Raw genomic sequence first — 26,011 nt, forward strand, 5'->3', positions numbered from 1 at the left:
AACCAAATGCCACTGTATAACCTAAATATTTTACTTTAAGTGCTTTAAATGATTGAACTAGTTATCGCAAAATAAGGAAACTAGCTAATTGCAACTGTTTTAGCTAATGTTTCAGATTTAGCGCGATAAATGACTGAACTAATCTTAAAGGGTTTGTTCACCCACAAAGGAAAATTAAGCTGTTTTACTCGTCCCCATGGCATCCTAGTTGTATATGACTTTCTTCTTTCAGATCCAGTCGGAGTTATATAAAAAATTGCCTTTGATCTTTCAAGATTTTTAAAGCCACTCAGCGGGTGTTGCATGCATCGGTCAAAAAGAAGTTGTATAAAAAGTCCCCATCCATACAAAAAAAAAGTTTCTCACATGGCTCCGGGCGGTGAACAATGGCCTCCTGTGGTGAATTTTTAAGAAAAATTTCCATATTAAAAACGTAATAATCACTTTAATCTAGCTTGCGCTCACTGTTGTAAACAGAAGCAGTTCATGGCGGATGACGTACCAAGTTTTTTTAAAAACAAGGTTGCCAGTTGGCGGAAAACACAGAGTATTTCATTTTATTCATCGCCAAGTGTGCTCGTCCCTGTTGGTGACGTCAATCTGGCAACCTGTGTGGAGGGGCCAGGTAAAAAAAAACAAAAAAAACTCTCCAATATTTTGAATTTGGACTGCAATACCTAGTTCAACCACTCGGAGTCAGTCCTACATACAACACCTTTAAGTAGGCCTACAAAAAATGAGAGAACAAGATATCACAATCTAACAAATTAACTAAATGCCACCGTTTAAAGCTATAAAAGACTGAAGTAGCCTTAATAAACTAAAAGGGTCAACTAAATGCCTCCATATGACCATCAAAAGTCTTTAAGCACTACAGAACTAAACACAAACCAAAGAGGTCAACAAAATATTGTTACATGGCCTACAGTCTTCAAGCCGATTGAACTTGTTATCACAAACTAAACAGGCTAACTACTTTTAAAGTGGCAGAAATGACTAGTAAACACAAACCAAACACCAGAATATGACCTCAACTCTTTATTCAAGAGCCATACAGTAAATGTACGTGAACAGTACGTGTCAAAGTTTAATACTCTGTAATAATGGTTTGCACAGAAGTTTGAGCAATAGTTCTAGTGGTGCTGCCTTAGAACTAAAAAGAAAGAGACAAGCATGAAGACGGCCGATATGGTGCTCCAGAGAGTCAAATTAAACATTGACAGGTTAGCCGAGCGCAGTTTGCTCCGGGTCGCCATATAGCTGATCTGGAGCCCTAAGGGACGCCTTCTCCTCGCACAAATTAATACCTTCGAGAGGCCGACTGAACGCTGGCAATAAACTCATTTGTTCCCCAAATAATGAAGAATGACTGCCCCCCCCCCCCCACCACCACCAGTGCTTTGGTCCTCGCCACATCTGTGACTGTTGCCATGGTGACCTGGTCTTACCTCACCGCTTCCCGAAGTGCTCCACGCTCACTCAGAGATGTCATCAAAATTGTTCTCTAGCTTCATGCAGCTCTGTGAGAAAGAGAGAGAGCAAGAGAAATGAGATGACGGAGGAGGTGCTGTTATTTGTTTGGATGTTTGCGTGTGTGCGGTGCATCTAATTGATCGGGGCTGTTACACAGGCTTTGAACATAATCCACTCAAACATCATCAGTGAGACTGTTCCTCCGCGCTCTCATGCAGATTGTACAGCACTGCCAGGGTTATGCTGCGTGATTCATCATATGTTACACGGCCAACTCCTGGGTTGGTACGAAATGTTGAAGCGTTCTGGGGCTCGGACTGCAGTTGTCATGGCAATCGCCCCTTTTCTAGCCCCTGACCCCTGAAGGGAGGTGAGGAGTTTGAATGAAACCTGCTGGTACGGGCAAGCAGGTAGTTACAAGGAGACACAATTTTCGCTCCTCAGTACTTTGGATTTAGACCACATTATAAATTCAAGCACAAGTTGCACTGACAAACAAGCATACAAAAAGCAATAGAATAAACAACCTCCACTCCCAACAGCTGCCTGGATTCCTCCCCCATCAGACTTGAGGGATTTATTGTATTTTTTTTTTTTAATTATCAGCTTTCTTTTTTCATTTATTATTATTTTTTGTTTTGTTTTTAGCTTTTTTCTGACCTGTGAAACATTTTGAGCTTCAACTAAAATAATGCATTACTATTATTATTATTTATAAATTAAAATAATACATATACATAGAGACTACTTTTATTTATAAATATATTATTATTATAATTATGATTTATTCATTTAAATAGCACCCTTCATACTTCTTGCTTGCACGAATATTATTATTATTTTGTTTTGATATTTTTTTTAAATAGCACCCTTTATACATATCGTTTGCACATTTATTATTATTATTATTATTATTATTATTATTTAGCACCCTTTATACATATTGCTTTCTTTATTATTATTAGTAGTAAAATTTTACATATGGTACTTTTATTTATAAATGTATTATTATTATTTATTTAAATAATATATAAAAACATACATCAGGATCAATCAATAAGTTGAATTTACGATTGTGAAGTAAGCTGTCTACTGGATGAGCACATGTCTTCCCATCTTATCTACTGCTAGTAGAGTTGGAAACTGACTTCAAGCTCAAGCCAAGCGTGATGGTTGGGAAAACATGTAATGCAATTTCACATGCAAACTTGACCGTGAATAATTCTTTTATTCATCCAGCTCTCAGGTGACAGTTGGTCCCCATTCAGAACTTGACAGCTCACATCAATCACAGCCCTTGAAGAAGTGCTTCTACTCAGTGGAACGAATCCAGGGATTCCTCTGCATTTAAACCTCTACGCAAGGAAAGTCATGTGACTGACAACAGGACTAGCAACGACAAATGTTAGTAATATTGGTCACACTTTATTTTAAGTTCCGATTCTCACCATTAACAAACCATTAACCATGACTTCTGCCACAACAAACTCCTAATTGGCTGCTTATTAATAGTTAGTAAGGTAATGGTTAAGTTTAGGTATTGGGTAGGGTTATAGATGTAGAATAAACAACCAAAATGTAAAAAAATATGCATGGTAATAAGCATCTAGTTAATAGTCAGAATGGTCCCTATACTAAATGTTTTTTTTAGTTTGTTTGTTTGGTTTTTTTGACTGTAGATGGTTATGTGAACTTGGTATGAAATCTGTAGTTGAGCAAAAACTATGCTTCAAAGAGCGTTCTACTAATAAATCACTTGACTGATGTAAACAGTGCTCATATTTCTACCACGACAGCAGTGAGCTTGTCAGCACTGCTGCTTGAGTCTCCTACAGTAGCGACGGTGGCAGAGCCAGCATTTGGTGAGGCACGCGGCGGGCACGAGGAGTTTGGAATCTAATAACAGAGCGCATTCGCCCATTCTGACTGACATTCAATTTACATGATTACAGACAAAGTGCAAGTCAGAGATTTTTTTTTTTTAATTACATTTCCCTCCCTCATCTTTCCATGCTGCTCTCGTCTAACTGAGTGGCATTAACAAATGTTTTATTTTATGTTGCTCAAACAATAAAAACACAATGATATGGAAATTGATAATTATTGCACTGTCTGAGCTTGTGGGTGACAAGGAAATATTGCATCGGGAAGCAGAGATATTTGGGAAATAATGTGCGTGGGCTCCGCATTCTCAAAGCGCTCTCTCTGCGAGCCAAAGTCTGTAATTTGAATAACTCAATAATGGTGCTCGCACACACATATATATATACGATTTACACTGCAAAAATCAAACTTCAGCTCCCTTGACAATCACGAGGGACAAAGAATAGCAAATATTCAAATATGACAATCAATTTAAAGTGGTGGAATATGTTCAGCCGGAGACTGAAATAGCTGGGACCAGAAGCCCATAAGTGCCATACCATAATGCACCTATAAATCTAGAAAAATCCAAATATCCCAATTTGCATCCTAATTAATGCTGCCCCAATGTAAAATAAGCTGAATTGTTCAAATCTACAAAATGTATATAAAAAATAATAATAATTGTATATATAAAACTAGGTGGTATAGTGTTTTAAAAAGTTTGGGGTCTCTAATTTTTTTTTAAGAATTTTATTTTATTACAGATATTAGGAAGGACATTTAAATGGTCTAAAGTGACATTTATTATTCTACAAAAGACTTCTGTTTCAAATAAATGCTTTTTTTCAGTCTTAAAATTTGACAATATTACTGTTTTACAGTAATATTACTGTTTTTTTCTTCTAAAAATTAATGTAGCCTTAATGAGCATGATACTTCTTTTTAAAAAAAAGTAAATTTACAAAATAACTACTTATTACATATTAAAAAGCTTTACTAAAAAAAGTTTTTTTTTTTTTTTTTTTTTTTTCATTCCCATTCACACAGATTCACTTGTTATATCCACACTGGAGGACAAGCAGATTAACAGTCCTCAAGAGATTTAGAAATATTTCTTTAACATAAATGTGATTAATAAGACTCATTACATGTGGTGGTATGACACACTTCTCATCAAATCTGTGATATGGTCTTTAAGGGATCCCTATCAATAATAGTTCTCAGCCAAAAAGCTTAAGTAATGATTGCGTCTTCCCTCTCCTCAGATAAAAAAGAAAAAAAAAGAACAGACCCTAAAGACACTGACAAGACGACCAGCTGTATATGGAAATCTCATTAAAGAAAAAGCATGACAGAAAGCAGCCCGTACCGAGTCTCAACCCATTCAGATGATTCCAGTGCTGCTGGTAGCGCACACACAGCCAGCTGAGCAGGCATAAAAAGCCCTTTGTGTTTTCCTTTATACATTAAGAAGCATGTAAAGCGCAAAAAAAGACTTATTAAGGGTTTCTATTAACATCAAACCCCAACATTGTAATCTCCTCCCCTTCGCCTGAATGGATTAGGTGGATGCGGTGCTCTAATCCATGTAGTGAAGGATAAATCCTGTGAGGAAAGGAGGAAAGTGTGGCATTATGGGATGGGTGGCATTGGGGGAGGGAGGTTGAGGTATGCATGTTCCAGCAGATAAAACGCATTGATCACTGCACCATTTTCTCACCCGAAACTTACGATATCGGCTCAGACGCTGGCGATCGATAGCCATGCTGATCTGTGGCTTGTAGTGCCAGGTAACTAGAGATGAGCTCTCGCACACACTTTAATTCACTGCTTAAGACTAAAGCCTGTGCAAAAGTAGCACATTGACTAGGCCATTGCATATTTTGGATGTTGGCCAGCTGGTGTTGGAGTAAAGGTAACACAATGTCCAAACTAAGTAATGAACATCTAACATACAAAAAAGAGAGATAGATAGTAATGAAAGAAGAGATGTATTTCTCATATTAGACTTAAATGACATCAGAATAATAAGACATGGATGGATGGTTGAATGGAATAATAGAACGACAGATAGACAGATTAACAGATCGATATAACAATAGAGGGATGGATGAGAGTATATAACAATTACTCTCAATGACAGAATGACCGCATGATAGATAGACGGATGGATGAACAGATGGAATATATATATATATATATATATATATATATATATAATCTTAAAGACAGACAGCCAATACGGATAGAACGATAGACAGACAGACAGACTTATATATCTATAAAGACAGACAGACAGTATGGTAGATAAAATGATAGATTGGTAGATAAAATCGACAGATAGAATGATATAACAATGGATGGATAGAACTATATAACGATAGATAGACAGACAGACAGACAGACAGACAGACAGATAGATAGATAGATAGATAGAATGACCACATGATAGATAGACGAATGGATGGGTGGATGAACAGATGGAACTATATAACAAAATATAGACTCTATAACTAAATATCTATAAAGACAAACAGACAGTATGGATAGAATGATAGACAGAACAATATTTAGAATGACAGACAGACATTAGATAGATAGATAGATAGATAGATAGATAGATAGATAGATAGATAGATAGATAGATAGATAGATAGATAGATAGATAGATAGATAGATAGATAGATAGATGGATGGATAGTCTCCATTAGACATCAGAATTCCTAAAAAAGGATGTTTTTTTTTTTAGTAAAAACATAATTACTTTAAGAGCTTCAAAGAACCCTAATATCACTTAGAAAAAAACTGTTAGCGCTCAAATTGTGGTAATTTGTCCGTAATTTATTCATCTAATGAGTGTGAGGTCGAGACTAGATTCAAGGAAGACGCAGAATGATTGGGTTATAAAGGAAAATCTATTTAAGATATTCAGTTTACACTCCATCTTTGGACCTCAGCGGTGACCTGGCGCGGAACAAGCCAATTTGAATTATTTAACAAATTCCAGAAAGGATTCAAATTAAGTTTTTTCCTCTCCCTTCCATCCCTTTCATCATGTCTCATTAAAGCAATTAGCTCTGATGCCTAATAAACTAGAAGCAGTCCCAACTAGAAAGCCCCAGCCAATGACAGGGAACAGAGCTGAGTAATAGAAAGAAGGTCACAAGCTGCATACACAGAGTCATACAGCAATCTGCGTGGTTACAGGGCCTTCCTATCATCCTTTGCCCAGGGTAGATGTTTAAAGGTAAAGGTAGTGCAAATGTGTAGTGAATCAGCATTTCACCAACGAGTCAGGCACACATGACCTCTAAAGAAATGCTAGTACATTTACACTGAATAACATTTGAATTCACCTTGAAAAGCCACACTTTTTTTGTGCGCATTGCTTTCTCCTTTCCACCACCTTTTTTGTCTTGCCTAAAACCAGAATCAAAAAAACACATGAGCTTTCGCATCTGGCAGATTTACCTGCCCTTCACAGAACCTGGGGATCATAATGCAATCTGGAGACTCATTAAATTGGATTAGACCGTACAGACAGATTATTAAAAGAAAACCATCAGTAAACAGTGGCGTTATCTGCAAAAAACAAGGCCACTTCAAGTGTGTTTCCACTTGTATCTCCGCAGCTGCTGCAAAACTTGGACTTGTCTTTTGTGTGGTAGATTATCTCCAGCCTCAACCTGTGCTATTGAAGCAGAAAGACAAATATTGGTAAGGCTCTGGTCAGCTAATAGCGTTGACTCGAACCACGTTCCCATACGAGACGTCTCCTACAGGGAAGTGTAGCCAAATCTCCTCACCGACAGTGTGCTACAGATGCCCTGAGGAAATGTGCAGGCACCTGAGCCCTGACAGACCAAGATAACGGCTGACTACATGCCACCATATTTTCTGGAGAACTCGGAAACTATAGACACACTGCACATTGATGGATTCCTTGTAAAAAACTATGTTTACAGCCCCTCTGGCATCCAGCACAATTCTGCAGGACAATTATGATGCTGCGTCCGAATCCCTACAAAAGTTATTTTAAGGATCACTAAAACGTTCATTGCTTTTTCTTTATGAAGAAGATAACTCTGTGGCAGACGATGAATATGGAAAATCACGAGCGCCTTCACAGACTCGGTGTTCTCTGAACCTCTGATATTTATTGGTGAATTGACTGTGAAAAATGCATTGAATGGAAGCATGCGGAGGCATTAACATTGACTTTGCTGCAAATTCTGATATATAGTGTATGAAAAACAACACAATTTCCATTTCGTCTCTTGACGCATACGTCAATATGAAAAACAAGTCTTTAAAAAGTAATGCATAAACACTACAGCTGAAAAGATATAATTGAAATAATTAAGATGTAAAATATTTTATGAAAACCATGATACACTACCATTCGAAAGAAAGAAAGAAAGAAAGAAAGAAAGAACTTTTAATTCAAAGAATCCAGAAAAAAATACCATGGTTTCTACAAAATAATATTAAAGGTTTCGTTCTTCATGATCCCATGTTTCAAACTTCAGTTAGTGTGTAATGTTGTTGTTAGAGTAGAAATAATATCTGTAAAATTCTAAAGCTCAAAGTTCATTGCCAAGCGAGATATTTTATTTAACAGAATTCGCCTACATCGAACGACCAGTTTGGACTACATCCCTCTATTTCCTGCAGTAATGGCATCACTAGAACCATTTTTGACTAACCTCCGCCCACATGAATACACAAAAAAGTGGTCTTGTTGCGCTCCGATGGAGAAGAGGAAGAGTTGTGTTTGTGTTTGTCGCCATCTCGTCGAAACGCTGTTATTTTCATCTCGGAGTCCAATCATCTTTGTTTGGCCTTCCCAGGAACGCTGTACTTAAGAGACCAATGGTTACAATTTATGTTTAACTCAGTTCCCGGAAATTATAATCCACATGTAAAACTATGTGCAGCACATTTTGCTGAAGATGGAGCAGTTCCCTCTTTGTCTGGAGAAGGCGTTGTTTATGGACCATAACCGGTAAGTGTATTTAATTATTTAAGTTGGTGCGTTTAACAGTTTCTGTAACTTATTACACAAAGGTCAACGCTGTTTAGCTGTGTTAACTAGATCGTAGGGCTGTGCAAAAAATCAAATGCGATTTTCATGCGCATCTCATCAGTAAAAACACTCCTGTGATTAGAAGTACATCTCCAGCACGTGCGTTCTTTTACTGTCTATGGTTTAGATCAGGATTGCCAGGTTTTCAAAACTAATCCTGCCCACTTGCTTCTCAAAACTAGTCCAAAACCAGGAGGGTAGCGCGCGCTCAGCTGGTGTCGAATCACAACACAGGAACCGCTGGCACAACCAGAACTCGTTACGTATATCTGAAGGAGGGACTTTATAGAACAAGGAAGTCATCAGCACGTTTTTATGACAGAACAAAACAGCGGTATACAGACAAGTGAATTGTGTGAAAAATACTGTGTTTTTTTACATGCGAAACATGAACACATGTTTTATTTCACACTGTAAACACAATCAAAGCTTTAAAAAAAACACAAAAAAACGTGATCTTTCAGCAGCAAAAACAGTTTTTAAAATTGATAATAACAAGAACCATTATTAAGAATTAATCCCAAAAAAATCTGTTTTGCATCACAGGAATAAATTACATAAAAAATACATATTGCAACAAAACAGTTATTTTAAATTGTAACTGTATTTTACAGTATTACTGTGTTTGTTGTATTTATTTGATAAATGCAGTCTTGGTGACCATAAGAGACTTCTTTTCAAAAGCTCCTAATTATCCCAAACTTTTGACCAGTAGTGTATTTGCACAAGCGTAGCGAGGCAAAAGCTACACATGTATACTCCTGATACAGTAAACTCACATGCCATATGTTCAATCTATAGCACAGAGCCTTTATGAATTAAATCAGGCCTGCAATCCATCCCCATTGATTAGAATGATGAATTAGGCAAGTGTACTTAGCAACAGTGCTGTCAGCGGGGAGTTGATAATCTCCCCTACAAAACACCTCCATCTTGTCGTGTCTCCACATCAAACAAGCAGGAGGCTCAGTTGCCTTTAAAAGGACAGATGAGGCATAGCCGCCACCTGCCAAAAAACACAAACCCTTCCGTCGAACGCTGGTCTGGGGAGATATTCGTGAGACTTTGATGGCATGTGCCTGGAATCGTAAGATAATTACGTTTGAGCGACTGTCTGAGCTCGTGTGTTAGTGAGTGCAGCTCACACGTTCTTGTCTTATGATGAAATACCTGCTCGCAGGAAGTCAATAGAGCTGCATGTGTGAGCCTGTATTTAACTGGTATGTTCATTTTAGTATTTTTAGATTTTAATACACATGCATGCAAGACCTGAATGCAGGCGTTCGATATACTTAATGTGCATACTTGCGTCGCTGTTGTGGTAACAAGGGGACAATAGCGTTACATTTAAAGTTTTCGTAGCTACAAGTGTTTTAGACCTCATACCTAAGCAAACAATGCTTAATATCTTATCTTATTTTAATATGTGCATTTAATGTCTTCCATGTTAATCTAATTAGTTCAGCTGCAATCGCAACAAGCAACAGGCAAGTATCTATTTGCTGTATACATAATGAATTAATTTGGGAGCTTGTTTCCACCTCAGAGTAAATAAAAAAAATGTATATATATATATATTAAAATGTTTTACTAGTATAAAAATGAAACCATTCATCACTCTGCTTGTCTGGACGTATTTCACATTAAAAACAAATCTAATTTTGACATTTTACATAATGGATTTATGTTACATTTGCAGGAAGTTTTATTATTTAAATTGATTTAAATTAAAAGTTAAAAGGTTGGTGTTAATTGATAAACAAAAACAGCAGTCTGACAATTTGCAGCTTAGGTCTATTGTAAATATTGTAAATTAGGTCTATTGTATTTATAATTGTAAATGTCATAAATAATGGCTTTCAAATATAAAATTATAATAAAATGCTAAAATGACTATAATAAATCATTTAATTCATTTTAATTTTACAACAATGTGTGGACAAATTCAGCTCAAGTTTTTACGGCTGTGGTGCCAAACACAGCTGCCGATTTCTCAACAAGGCTAAACGAAAGGTTAAAAAAGCATCTACCGAAGAAAGCTAAACAGATGGGTCCAGAGCCAGGAAACAGCCCATCTAAATCTGGAAACAACACTAAGTTCCTCTTTCCCCGGCTGATTGGTCAGTGAGAGCCCTATTGAGGGGCAGCTGAAAAGATGAGGGTTGAGGGTGATGGAGGAGACACACTTTTCCAGTGTTTTTTCTCCATTTTCTTGGTCGCGGTAGAGAGGAGCGCAGTGTGAGTCTTGACCCCGAGGATTCAAGGCCAGGATACTCTGAATAGATGGAGAAAGAGAGAGAGAGAGAGAGAAAGACAGATAGTCAAGGTGTGCTAAAGTAGTTTCTGATTATGTATAACTTGTCACACACAATGGCTTATGTTTGTGTGTGTGTGTGTGTGAGTCTGAACACTCCCACTCACATTCTTGTACTTGAACAAATGTGAATCTCGGCAAGGACATTTCCAGCGCTCTGGGAAAATAGCAGGCTTTAAGTTTCACAGCTGAACAATTAAGAGAGTTGTGAGGACGAATCAAAAGCATGCCAACAGGCTGTCTTTAAAGAATCAAGAGTGAGTTTAGCAGATGCTTGTCATTCCTAAACCAACATGCCGCAGCATCGTTTCACACTGGAGAGATGCAGACAGCTGACCTTCAAACTCATACACTTTCAAAATATGCAATTCTTCTGCAAAAACACACACAAGCATTCACACAATATCAGCTTCCCACGCAGCATGTGTATGCAACATCACGAAAGGATTTTAAAGAATTTCAAGAGGGTTATTTAGCTTTGATTGCAAGACAGATTCACAATGACTATTGCTAATAATTAGTATTAGTGATCTGAACAACCCTTAACCCTGAGAATTAAACTTCTGTGTATATGACATATTTATGTATTGTGTGTTAAACTTGGTGTTATTCCTACTGCACAGTGTGTTATTTATTTATTTATTTATTTAGCGATTTCAGAATCCGAATGCAAATAATTTTTATAGAATATTGTCATTAAAGACATCATTAGATGCTAAACGCAGACATTTAAATGTTCAGACTATGGATGAAAACTGCTATGATTACCTTACTTTCAATGCATACATTTAATTTAAACAATATGTGTACATAATATTCACATATGTAGTTCACATAGGGGACGTATTGTATTAGCCCTACAGTTACAGCATGAAATACTATTCAAATCTTATTATTATCATTCTGCATAACATTTATTTTCTCACAATTCTGACCATTTTTCTTGCAAATGCAAGTTTATATCTCCTAGTTCGGACTTTTTAACTTTTTTTACACAACAATAACAACTTTGTCAATTCTGAGAAAAAAAAAAAACAGAAGTGTGGAATATAAACTCGATTCTAAGCAGAGGGGAAAAGAAAGAATGACGAGCTGTATTAGGTCAGAATTGTAAAATATAAACTCAACTTTTTTTACTTTAACTTTTTTATTATTTTATTCCACGGCTTCCATAGACTGCTACTTGAAAACTGTAATTTTCTGCCACCAGATAGGCTCCACCCACAAAAAAAAAAATCATCACTGTTTGCAAACACCGAATTTATCTATTAGCAACTGCAGAGCAACTCTACTTCAACATCCACACTATCCTAACAACCTCAGAAACTAAATGAAAACTATTCAGAACCAAAGTCCTTTTAAGACAAGTCATGTCACTTGGCGGCCATCTTTGAACCGTCTCTTGGGCATGCAAGTTTAACTCCTATCTATGGAGTTAGAAATGTGTCTTTATTACATGCGAGAAAATAAAAGATCTGAGAGAAAAAAAAAAGTTTGAGAGAAAAAGTTATCACACTGATAGCAAAAAAACATTTCATGAGAGAAAAAAGAATATTTGAGAGAAAAAGTTTTCATGCCAATAGCAAAAAATAATAATATTTGAGACTAAAAAAAGTTTTGAGAGAAAGTATTTTCTCATAGAACATAAAAAAATATACATTTGAAATTTTAAAAATTACTTCTGAGAAAAAAATCTCTCTCAAAATACTTTGAAAAAAAACTCTCAAATATATATTTTTTGCTATCAGTGTGAAAATATTTTCTCAAAAAAAAAAAAGTGTTTCTCTCGAAACGCTTTTCTTTGCTCTTGATGCAATTTCTTGCTCTCGTGTCAGGATTTTGCTTTCACTGTGAGAATTGTGTCATGGGCGGGGCCACGTTCCTATTGGCCAGTCGGGTGAGCATCGTCTTGTCTTGGGAGTCGAACTGAATCATTACACCATTGTTCGGTTCACCTGCATAGAGGCCGCCTCTGCCTTATGGATAGTTAAGTTCAGCACGGACACTCCAATGTTTGGGTAAGATGATGACACACAGCTGGCTGAGCAAGTTCAGTATCACTGAAGATTAAACATTAAAAATAGCACTCATATTCATGAATGAATGTGTATTATATTATTTGCTTGCTAATTGCTAGTAAAGCTAACCAGCCATCATGCTAGGTAAACTTGCAAACTCACCTGGTTTATACTATGTTTAAATCAAATGCCAAATTAATGTTTTGATTTAGATAGTTTCACGCCTTATTTAGTGAGTAGTGAGCAGTGATTGATATACCGTTTGAAAGTGTCCCACCTAGTTTTGTTTAAAATAGTCTTTGTATGGTTGTTGCACATGTTTAGCTACACTGCATGTATAGCTCGCAAACTCAGCTACACGGGGCTTATTCTAAATATTTTTTACCATCTAGCTGAGGTCTAGAGCTGACAAGGTAAATTGCAGGTCTAGGACTAACTCTTACATTAGCAACCCACAAATATGTTTGTGCCTGTACTGTCATGGTAATTATTTTTTCTTTTAAATCTTTCAAACGGTATGTCAATCACTGTCTAACGTTAGCTGTAGGGTTGCCACCTTCCATGCATACTAGCGTTAGTTGAAAGTTGTGCGGGAGGTTGTAAGAACAAGCAGTTACTCTTCAGGTGCTTTGAGGCTAGCAAGTGCAAAGGTAGAAACTAGCTCACTACTCACTAAATAAGGCGTGAAACTATCTAAATCAAAACATTAATTTGGCATTTGATTTAAACATAGTATAAACCAGGTGAGTTTGCAAGTTTACCTAGCATGATGGCTGGTTAGCTTTACTAGCGATTAGCAAGCAAATAATATAATGCACGTTCATTCATGAATATGAGTGCTATTTTTTAATGTTTAATCTTCAGTGATACTGAACTTGCTCAGCCAGCTGTGTGTCATCATCTTACCCAAACATTGGAGTGTCCGTGCTGAACTTAACTATCCATAAGGCAGAGGCGGCCTCTATGCAGGTGAACCGAACAATGGTGTAATGATTCAGTTCGACTCCCAAGACAAGACGATGCTCACCCGACTGGCCAATAGGAACGTGGCCCCGCCCATGACACAATTCTCACAGTGAAAGCAAAATCCTGACACGAGAGCAAGAAATTGCATCAAGAGCAAAGAAAAGCGTTTCGAGAGAAACACTTTTTTTTTTAGAGAAAATATTTTCACACTGATAGCAAGACATATATATTTGAGAGTTTTTTTCAAAGTATTTTGAGAGAGATTTTTTTTCTCAGAAATAATTTTAAAAATTTCAAATGTATATTTTTTTATGTTCTATGACAAAATACTTTATCTCAAAACTTTTTTTAGTCTCAAATATTATTATTTTTTGCTATTGGCATGAACACTTTTTCTCTCAAATATTCTTTTTTCTCTCATGAAATGTTTTTTTGCTATCAGTGTGATAACTTTTTCTCTCAAACTTTTTTTTTTCTCTCAGATCTTTTATTTTCTCGCATGTAATAAAGAACCAAAACTCACTCCATACTATCTCTTTGAATGGCGAAACATCAAATTCTCTAAAACTGTTCACTAAGCTTACAATTAAATTTCATTTATTTCAATATCAATAAATTTCAATATGTTTGGGATGTATTCACAATACAGCACCTTATTGCTTATATATTTATATATATATATATATATATATATATATATATATATATATATATATATATATATATATATATATATATATTAATGGTGGGCCGTTATCGGCGTTAACGTGCTGCGTTAACGTGAGACTCTTATCGGGTGATAAAAAAAAATATTCTCAAAGTTGGGTTGTGAGCTGGGTCTATACTACGCGAGTACACCTTGATATTTTAGCATGGATGTATACCTTGCTGAATCTGTAGGGGGCGAGAACAAGTCTTTAAACCTGTGTGTATGCCTACTGTGAAATTACCACATCAAACGTGACGTGCTAACATGGATGCAGCTAAGATGCAGCCGGGTTTGCTTCAGGGAATTTTTTTTAAAGAAGCTTCCAAATGGAAACCCCGACTAGCCGCATGCCTGTTTCACACATACTCCGTTTGCAGTGCGTATGCAGTCCGTGTGCGTTACGTATGTGGTGCAGCACAGACTCGATGTGCTTTCACACAGGACGCGTTTGCAGTCCGCTACTCTGTTCGTAAACGATCGCTGCACTGCTGCAGACGCAACGCTCCTGGAACGCACTGATAGACCGCAACCTCGTGAACGCTGGAATCCATTAACATGGGTGCGTAAAAAAAAAAACGAAACGCAGACGGATTGTGTGTGAAACAGGCGTAAGGTTGTTTGCACCTTGTGCAATGTGGAATTCGTTTACAGCTTTCTCAAGCAGTTTGTGATGCATTTTGGAAACAGGAGATGAGTCCCTGGTCTAATGCACCACCTAGCACCACCTATATATATATACACACAGCATTACTGTATAATGCTGTATATGTTTGTAAAATGGCACAACTTTACACTCTACATCAAACATCAGTCAGTCAAGACTTATAATATGATATTAAGATAATCAAGTATTATTTAAAGGTCCCATTTTACGCGCTTTTTTGTAGCTTTGATTGTGTTTACAATGTGCAATATAACGTGTTCATGTTTCGCATGTAAAAAAACACAGTATTTTTCACACAATTCACTTATCTGTATACTGCTGTTTTCACTGTCACAAAAACAGGCTGATGACTACCTTGTTCTATGAAGCCTCTCCTTCAGAAATAAGTGACGAGTTCTGATTGGGCCAGCGGTTGCTGTGCTGTGATTCGACAGCAGCTGAGAGCAGGCTGCCCTCCTGGTAAGGCGATTGGGCTAGAAGGCACGTGCTGGAGATGTATTTATAGTCACAAGAGCGTTTTTACTGACGAGATGCGCATGAAAACCGCATTTGTTTTTTTTTTTGCACAGCCCTAACATCTAGTTAACAAAGCTAAACAGCGTTGCCCTTTGTGTAATAAGTTACAGAAACTGTTAAACGCACCAACTAAAATAATAAAATACACTTACCAGTTGTGGTCCATAAACAACGCCTTCTCCAGACAAAGAGGGAACTGCTTCATCTTTCAAGAATAATCTTTGTGCAAATCCGGCATTAAACTGATTGAGATTGAGAAAGTTGTCCTCAGCAAGCTGTCCTCAGCAAAATGAGCTGCACATAGTTTTACGTGTGCATTATAATTTTCGGGAACCGAGTTAAACATAAATTGTAACCATTAATCTCAAAGTACAGCGTTCCTGGGAAGCCCAAACAAAGGTGATTGGACTCCGAGATGAAAATAACAGCGTTTCAACGACATGGCGACAAAAACAAACAGCTCTTCCTTCTTCTCCGTCGGAGCGCAACAAGGCCACGCCCCCTGTTTGTGAATTCATGTGGGCGGAGGTTAGTCAAAAAAAATCTGTTTTAGTGACGTCATTCCTGCAGGAACTAGAGGGCTGTAGTCCAAATGGGTAGTTTTTCGTAGGCGAATTCTGTTAAATCAAATATCTCGCTTGGCATTGAACTTTGAGCTTTAGCATTTTACTGATATTATTTATACTCTAACAACAACATTACACACTAACTAAAGTTTAAAACATGGAATCACGAAGAAGGGGACCTTTAATGATAGAACTTCAGTAATTACAATTAAAAAGTGTAAAAATATATCTGTGCTAAACTTATAGTTAGCCTCTAAAACCAGATAATTTATAAGCCATTGTCTAATATTAGACATCATTTAGTCGCCCAGAGTGAAGATTTAGTCGCATATGCAAGTGATTTTTTTGCAATGTAGAAGGTTGACAACATTACTGCAACTACCCACAGCACCTAACAACCACATAGTTACAATATAGCAGAGACTGGTTAATGTGCACGCTGTGGGTTATTGCAGTAATGTTTTTATATTGTGAATAAAGTGTTCTAATCCACATGTCCTACTATGTACAGGAATCTCCACTCAACAGCAAATGCTGCTACAAAACCTGTCATGACACGTGAGGGGAAAGACAGACAATACTGTAAATATGACATTTTTTCTCTCTTTCTTTCCTGTAGATGACAGGTGTAGTTGAGGCTCTCAGAGTGGCCGGGGTCTACCTGAGGCCACTTCCCTTTAATCAAAGCTGAGTGTCTCTCTGCGCCCCCTCTCCAGTGTCTCCCCTCTCGTCCTGACAACAAACACACAGGCTCACACCTCTCCATTACAATCAGGACTGACCCACTCAGCGCCAGAGACCAAGTGCTCCTGCAGGCTAGCGGCCAAACCAATCCGTAATCACATCCCGTCTCAGTTCAACACATTCATTCAGATGCCTGTACGAAAACACACAATTGTGGCTTTGTGATTTTTGATTGGAAGTTTGAAGCTTTTGTACAAGAGATGAAACATGATCGTACAATGGTTGATTTTTATAAATGGTTAATGCAACAAGTTGCTAGGCAATCATAAACATCCTCCATGACAAAAATGTAATGTCAATATATAGCGCACATTTTCAGTATATAAATATAATTAACTGTTTGCTATTTTAATTTATTTTAAAATGCAATTTATTAAATTATCAGCAGGCATTACTCCAGTCTTCAGAGCCACACGATTCTTCAGAAATTATTCTATTATGATAATTTGCTTAACATTTCTTAATATTATCAATGCTTAAAAAAGCTTGTGCTGCTTTATAATTTTTTTATATTTATTATATTATATTACATTTTTATGGAAACCATGATACACTACCTTTTTCAGGATTATTTGAGGAAAGAAGGTTAAATAGAACTGAATTCATTTAAAACAGCAATAGAAAACATATGTAAATGTCCATATATGAACAAAATTATTTTAAATGGTGGTGGTACAGCACATAATGTGTACTTATTACTCTGTGCTTTTATTCATTTTATAGTTTTAAGGCCCCATTGATGATGTGATTTCCTTAAATGTTTCCCATTTAATTGTTTTGAAGGCACCACAAAGCAACATTCTCTTTTTCAAGTTCCTCAGTCACTTTGAGATATTTTTCTTTCTCTTTTCAACCTTTCCCAACAACATCGGCGACCAACCGTAATTAGTGTCCCGCAGGCAATGTGACAGCACATGAAGCTCCGTCTTTTAATATTTTCACAGTAGGCAAGATGAAAGTCTATTTCATACAGAGGTATGAGATGTTAAAAGGGCCTGCAGACGTTGGGTAACCCGCCTCTCTCCCGCGGCGCTTGACTCTAGCGCCTCTACAAACGTCCCGCTCTTCCTAAAGCCAGACATCAGCCTATTAATATTTTAATTTCACACCTAATAAAATGTAGTTAAAGCACTGTGTGAGATACAGGCCGAAACAATAAAAATCCACCTCTTCGGGTTTTATAGTGTGATACAGACAACATTACTTATCCGTTTTCATATAGTGTGTATAATATGTTCTTTGGGGCCAAGCCTGTAGGTAAACCTGGAGCTAATAACAAGATTGATCTACGAAGGAGAAATCCTAACAGGATTCGGGATCTGTAATCAGCCCGGGGCAGCAGTGACACAAAAACAACTAACCTTCACGTATCTAACTACTCCAGTTTGTCCTTCATGTTCGTCCTGTGGCACATTCCTCAGGTTCAAAAGCAGGCTTGCGATAGATATACAGTGTTTGTTTCAGGTGGTCTCAAAGATTTTAAATGTTCAAATACAATTAGCAGCTGCTGGCCAATGGGAGGACAGGACACAGGGAAGTCTATGCTTTATTAATTGGGTTGGAGTTTGGTGAATAAAGGCCTCATGTAATTAATCCATGCATTTTTGTAAGAAAAATATCCATATTTCAAATGTAATAAACACTTTTCTCTCACTTACGCTTTCTGTCATACGCGGAAGCCATTCTGGTGGATGACGCAACAGGTATGCGCAGCACGCGTGCCTCTGGGATATGCTAGTCTCCCGAGTTTATTTAAAGGAGCAAAGGAAGAAAAGTTTCCTTACTTTAGCAAAGGAAAGCCAGTCTCTTCTTGGTTTATATCGAAATCAATTTTCTTTTACGAATCCTCGGTTTGTACTTCTAATTCGTGAGCAGTGATACTAATAATGCAATGCCAATGTACTACACACTTTTGCATATGACAGATTGTGGAAGTGAGAGAAGTGTTTATTATGTTTCGAATATTGATATTTTTCTTACAAAACAACATGTATTCATTACAGGAGGCCTTTATTCACCCCCTGGAGCCATGAGGGGCACATTTTATTATAGATGTGCAAACGTTATTTGATGACGCACTTTATTTATTTGTGGACTGTTCAACTGCAACACCCCATTGACTGCAAAGATAGAGCTTGGAATAGCCAGGATTTTTTTTTTTTTATATAACTCTGACTGGATTCGTCTGAGGGAGGAAGTTATATCCACCTATGATACCTCGAGGTTGAATAAAACACAAGCTAATTTTCATTTTTGGGTGAACTAACCCTTTAAGGCAATGCTATTCCCTGCAATAATTAACAAAAGCTTTAAAAAAAAACGTTATCTATAACCAAAATTTACTTTTTAGAAAGTCATTATTTCTATTTCTTTTATAAAGCCAAATTAAAAAATATATAAAAATTCTCAATAAAACACTAAATAATCAAAAAATATTTTTATCACTATTATAGTATTCATTAAAATATTTTTATATTTAATAAAATAAAGATTCCTTGAAAATGAATAACTTAATTTATTTAAAATAGAAATAGAAAATTATGTAAAAGTCCATATGTGACCTTACTTTAAATGGTGGTTGAATTTTACTAATAAAAAATAAAATAATGAAATAAAATAAAATATGGGTAAATGGTGGTGGTTTAGCATATAATGTGTTACTAATAAAAATGAAATTAAATTACATTACAATAAATTGAAGTGTTGCTATGCCATGGTTAATATATCTGTATTCACATCTTCAAAAATTTGATCAGGAACATTAAACTAATGTAAGTAAAATGCAATTTTGCAACTAGATTCTTGTTTCCAGCTTGATATTGACCCTCTCTCCTCAAGTGGAAAATGTACAAGAGAAACAGATGTATGCTGGAACTGGGCTAAAGCAAACGCTAATGATGCCTGACAGATGTTTACTCTGCCCCAACTACAGAATGTTTGGATGAAGAAAGAGAGGAAGCTACCTGTTCTGCTAAATCTTCTGTACTTGATACTAGAGTCCAAGCAAGCACCATTCATATCAAAAGAGTTCACTGATCTTAGAACAGACAGAGGACTACATAGCAGGATGCGGTCTGAAAAGATTCCTATAAGATCAGTTCCTCAAAACAGCAGCTTTATCATTCTGATAAACTCTTCCTTTTATGTTCCACCCAGGAAAGAAATCATACCAATTTGGAACTCCATAAAATTGACTTGAAGAGAACAATCCCTTTAAAGGTTTTCCATCTTTTACCAAACGTCAGAAGGACTCTGCTCTGTGATGTCGTTCGACACCACAACACATGAGATGAAATATGCATTCATACCTCACCAATCAATACTACTGTACACACTGCAGGGCAGCATTCAAATCTTAAAACATCGCTCCACAAGAGAGCAGACGCATCTTTAGGGCTCAGAAGGAAAACAACATTCAGATTTAGAGTATAAACACAAATACTGTACAAGCTAAGCACTGGGCGTTCGTTCGTTCGTTCGCTCGCACAAACATCCAGGAGGCTTCTCGCTCCCCAGATAAAAAGCTCGCCGCAGCACAGCTGATAAATGCCAGAGTCGCAGACAGTCTGAGTCAGGCATGGATTTTTGCAGTTATTCAGCAGCCCTTGAGGAGCCGTAGCCAAACAGAGGCTAAGTGTGTTATCAAACAATATTTAAAACAAAAAAAATGGCATATTCCCCGTCGTATGCGTGACCTTTGCCGTAGGAGAGGGCCACAGCAGCGCGGAGATGTGAGCATGGTAGCTCTGACAGGACTTTCCGCACCGGACCCATCTGCATGTCTTAGACGGTTCCACGGGGGAGACTTTGCGTCTGTTTTTATCACTCTCCACTGATCACGCAGCCCAAACAGATGGAAGATCAATAACCAGTGCTGCCCAGCCACATCAGGCAAACTCCAGCCCCTCAGAGAAAATCAGATAGGGAGTCTTTATGATGGACAACGGGAAATGGCAAATCAAACTCAGCTGCAAGTGCTAATTAATGTGGGGCTCAAGCCCGGACTGAATTCTGCAACAAAGTGCACTTGGAGCGAACCACTTTGTATAATTCAAATTAACTCGGGAAGCTTACAAAAAAGCAAAGATGTAATACAATGGCAAAATCTTATTTCTGTTGCATGTGTGGATAATCATAAGTGAATATAAAGGCACTGCTTTAAAACAATCTGCATGCGTAAATAAATAATTAGCATAAAGCAAAGTTTAAATCATTAACTTGGAATTTGTTGCTCTGTATGGCATAAAACAAAATATATAGAATATTAGTGAAATACATTAATAAACATTTCTTTGTACTATATCTTTGCGCCACAAATATAATTTAATTAATAAATTAATAAATATTTTTTATATTTTTTATATGACAAAACAAAATAAAATAGCAAGTCAAAAATAAAATAATACAAAATAATAAATAAAAAACTATTTTTTATATATAAAATAAAATGAAAACTAAAATAAATAAAAATAAAAATGATTCATTGATTTAAAAAAGGGGTCCAAAATAGCCAAACCTATTTAACATAGAAATTTATTTTGGTATTCACTGATAATATTTCTTTAAAAAATCTGAACCAATAACGTTTTGCATCCATGATCTCATACCTGGTGAACATACAGCACAATTCACTAAAAAAAAAAAAAAAACTTTACTGACCCAAACTTTGAACACTATTTTTGAAATAAGTCCACTGTAATCACCTAAGCTGCATTTATTTGATCAAAAAGCAGTAAAATTAATATTATTACAATTCAAAATAACTGTTTTCAAATGTAATATATTTAAAAATGTACTTTATTCCTGTGATGCGAAGCTGAATTTTCAGCATTTACTACTCCAGTCATCAGTGTCACATGATCCTTTAGAAATCATTCTTTAGAAAATAGACTGATTTGGTGATCAAGAATATTTTTAGTATTTATTTTGTATTTTTAGTTGCGCAGCTTCATATTTTTTTGGAAACCATGACACTTTTTTTTTCAGGTTAAAGGGGTCATATGACATTGCTGTAAAGAAAATTATTTTGTAAATTTATTGGAATGCAAACTGTTTATGCAGTTTAAGATTAAAAAATAAATAAAATTCCACATAATGTACATTATTGTTGCTCCTCTATGCCCCGCCTTTCTGAAACGTGTAGATTTTTACAAAGCTCATCGTTCTAAAAAGCAAGGTGTACGATGATTGGCCAACTATCCAGTGTGTTGTGATTGGCTGAATTCCTCAAACATGTGATGGAAATGTTACGCCCCTTACTGTGATGTCGTGTGTCCCGGTGTGACAAGACCCATTATAATTTAGGCATTTGTTGCATCCAGTGGGGAATTAATTACTGATTATAATGACTTATACTGTCTTTTTAAGCATTGCGTATTGAGCTGTGTAAACATAATACCATGTCTATAGAAACGTCAAACAACAGGCGCTACTCTACACTGCTCAATACTCAGTGGCAAATTCTTTAAATAAGAAAATGTACTTACAGATTGTGAGTCAGAAGCGCCAGACTGTCTTTGCAAAGTTGTAACTGCCCCACTTTACAGAACCAGACAGCGGCATTTTAGGCTATTCTCACAAGAAACAATCCCCGTCCTCCACAAAATTCGCTACACACGTCTGAATATTTGGGTTGTAAATACAATTTATCCATTGACTGCTAATTTGTGTCCTTTTTAGGCCAAATAAAGTAGTTTTGCTTTTACAACGAAAAACAAACAACAGCGGACAATAGACAGTGAAAATAAAAGCTACACCTTCTTTCTTTGCATGAACATTTGGCCGACATTATGCAAAACTTTCCACATTGTGATGTAGACATGGGGGTGCGTTAGAATGAGCCGTTTTAGAGAGGTTGACTCTTAACTTTTATAAAGAATATCTGTTTGGATTTGGGACTTTAGTCTTTGCAACTTTACAGATCTTCTTGACGCACCAAGAGTTTTCAACACTCCACAGAGAAAGGAAAGATTTAAATCGCATCATATAACCCCTTAAAAAAAAATAAAACGTCATATGGCTTGGAATATAGTGCATAAGTCATATGAACTACAGTATGTTTATGGAGCTTATGTCATTTTTGGAGCTGGACAGTCCCCGGTAACCATTCACTTTCATGATATACACAGAAGCAGCATACACATTCTAATAAACTTCTCATTTTGTGTTCCATGGAAGAAAGGTATAAAATGACATGAAGGTAAATTACAGATTATATCATTTTCATTATTGTGTGAACTATTCCTTAAAAACACTGATAGAAGAGTAACAGACCCATCTACAATTTGATCTGGGTTCATGTCCTAAGAGCAGCACCCTGCAATTTTATTTTATTTTTCTCCCAGGGCTGATTAAAGGTGGTGACACATGCTTGAAACATTTATACGGCTATTAGCAGAGCAGCTGGTACTGCCCTTTTGCTGTCTAATCAATAACAGCACCATATTGTGCAATAAATTACATTCACCTTCCTCTTGGTTCACACCAGAGAACCTCCAGTGCCTTAGTATGCATGAGGCACTTCTGTTCTTAGGGTACACGGTGTGAACATGCAGCTAAAATTTAACTCTTTAACACCTTAATCCCTTGAACAGGAAATAATTTAAAGCTAAAAAAGTGGAGAATAACTAAACATCAGCTGGCAAGCCGCCACCCTGTTCTGTCTTTGGCTCAGATCAATAGGGGAATTTCCACATATTGATCTACCGTTAGCGGAATAAAGATCTGCAGTATCAAACACAGGCTTTGAATATAATTTGCTTTCCTATAAGCTTCGGAACAGTATATGAGACACAGATACACATAACGCATTAAATCTTCATCTGGGCTGGCTGATGTACCTCAACGGCACCAAATATTTAGTCCACTTGAAAACCTGAAAATAACAAAATACCTCTGACAGAGAGAGAGAGACTATATGTCAGTCAGGAAGTGGAGCCATTTGTGTCTCCTTAAAGTGAAGTGACATTCAGCCAAGTATGGTGACCCATACTCAGAATTTGTGCTCTGCATTTAACCCATCCGAAATGCACACACACAGAGCAGTGAACACACACACACACACTGTGAGCACACACCCGGAGCAGTGGGCAGCCATTTATGCTGCGGCGCCCGGGGAGCAGTTGGGGGTTCGATGCCTTGCTCAAGGGCACCTAAGTCGTGGTATTGAAGTTGGAGAGAGAACTGTACATGCACTCCCCCCACCCACAATTCCGTCCGGCCCGAGACTAGAACTCACAACCCTTCGATTGGGAGTCCAACCCTCTAACCATTAGGCCACGACTTCCCTGGTAAGTCTATTGATATAGACTTAAGGTACTATTGATATAATTAACAGGCAACTGAACTGTCACATTATTTGATTCAACTTTATTTACTATAGTATACAATAGTATTTTACTACATGCAAGAAATCCTGTTTACAGAAATTCAAAATAAAAACAAATACATTAATACATTATTCAGATGTTTTGGCACCAATGACACTGTTTCCCAAAAATGACTTTTTAATCATATATTTTTCATTATCTAATTAATTTATTGTCATTAAATTCAGATTGATTTATTAAGAGACAATACTGATATAATCACTGAAACTCATAAACAGCTGTCATCCTTCATGCATGTTATTACTTCTGTCAATAAAACAACTAAACAACACTGGGTAGATTTAGCTGAATAAAGGAGCTTGTGAGGCATTTAGCTCATTTTTGAAATGGTCAAGCCTCCACATTATGCATGTCTACACCAGAGGAACTTTCCTAACCTTGAATCTTTCAAAACAAGACATTTCAATTCATAAAAAAAAATGTCTTATGGATTATAAGTCAGAGAAATGATTTTGGAGTCAGGCAGTGAAAGCAAAGGCTTGTCTGACTTTCTCCACTGAGAATAAAACAAAAAATACATACAGATCACTCAGCCCTTCCCTATTGCTGAGGCACTGACGGCTGTAAACTTTGCTTGCTGAGAAATGTGGGTGGACAGCAAGGGAAATATAAGACGGACAAAATACGGATAGTTAAATTTGACCAAATGGAGGATACAAACATAATCCAATGTTCTCTTTCCTCGCTTTACCTCACCTACAAGGCAATTAAGTGGTTACAGAGGTAGTTCACTCTGAAGTTAACATATTTAATCATGTACACACCCTCATGGCTTTTCAGATCTGGATGATTTTGTTTCTTCTGTGCAATACAAAAGCAGATATTTAGCATAATGTCTGAGCCGCTTTCTTCCACAGTCAGCAAAAAAATTTTTTTTCAAAGTTGTAATTAAAACAAAAATATAACTTCAGTCTTTACTTCAAAATTTCATGTTTCATTGTATTACTTGCTGATTATTTGTAATAATTAAAAAAAAAGTTATTTTTCAAAGTTCCAAGTAAATCTTATTGTGTGTTTTCCAAGACAATACTATATCAGATATCTACTTACTATATCTTTGTAATTGTTAGTTAAATTAACTAGCGATTTCTTAGAGAAAATGTTTAAATCCATTTTTTTTTTCAGTATACAATGAAGACCAGGGGCTGTCAATCTCGAGAAATGGAAAAAAAGCATCATATCATATTCGATTCATATTCCCCTATAGATCATTTGATATTTTTGTGTCAGGAACAAACTATAATTTAAGTCGCTATTCATGAAAACTCTTGTCTGATAGTAAGGGTCACCATCCACTTTATTATATTATTTTATGGAAAAGCGCTCTGAATTGCATCCCACAAAAGTCAAGTGAGTAAGAACTTTCTTTTTTAGGTGAACTATTCCTTTAAGGCAATATGTGCTTTTTGTTTGTCTCTTATCCGTCCTGCAGAGGGCGTCTGAAGGTGCCCGTCAGCTACATATGAATCGTTTGCTCTCCCTCTCTCTGTGCCAGCTAGACCAGCCTAAAACCCTCCCCTCAGCCTGTCAATCAACATTCCCAGCCACTCACAGAGCAGAATGAGGCACATCTGGCCACGCCCCCAGCGAGGCGGTTTAATTCGGTAATGGCCAATATGCGCCAGAGCCTCATTATGCAGCATTTGAAATGGTCCCTGGCCATGTTGAAGCTTGAAAAACAATTAGCAGAGAAACAGAAGG

General features: G+C 36.7%; 1 long non-coding RNA gene across 2 annotated transcripts in view; it reads right to left on the bottom strand.

The window, feature by feature from the left end:
- LOC128013308 (uncharacterized) overlaps positions 1-26,011 on the bottom strand; it is a 96,971-nt gene that overhangs the window by 63,670 nt on the left and 7,290 nt on the right. For both annotated transcript variants that reach the window (XR_008183291.1, XR_008183290.1), the window contains exon 2: positions 1,449-1,520. This is a non-coding gene — a long non-coding RNA (uncharacterized LOC128013308). The remainder of the gene's footprint in view (positions 1-1,448; positions 1,521-26,011) is intronic.

The sequence above is a fragment of the Carassius gibelio genome, chromosome B24 (assembly GCF_023724105.1).
Source record: "Carassius gibelio isolate Cgi1373 ecotype wild population from Czech Republic chromosome B24, carGib1.2-hapl.c, whole genome shotgun sequence".
Taxonomy (NCBI): Eukaryota; Metazoa; Chordata; class Actinopteri; order Cypriniformes; family Cyprinidae; genus Carassius; species Carassius gibelio.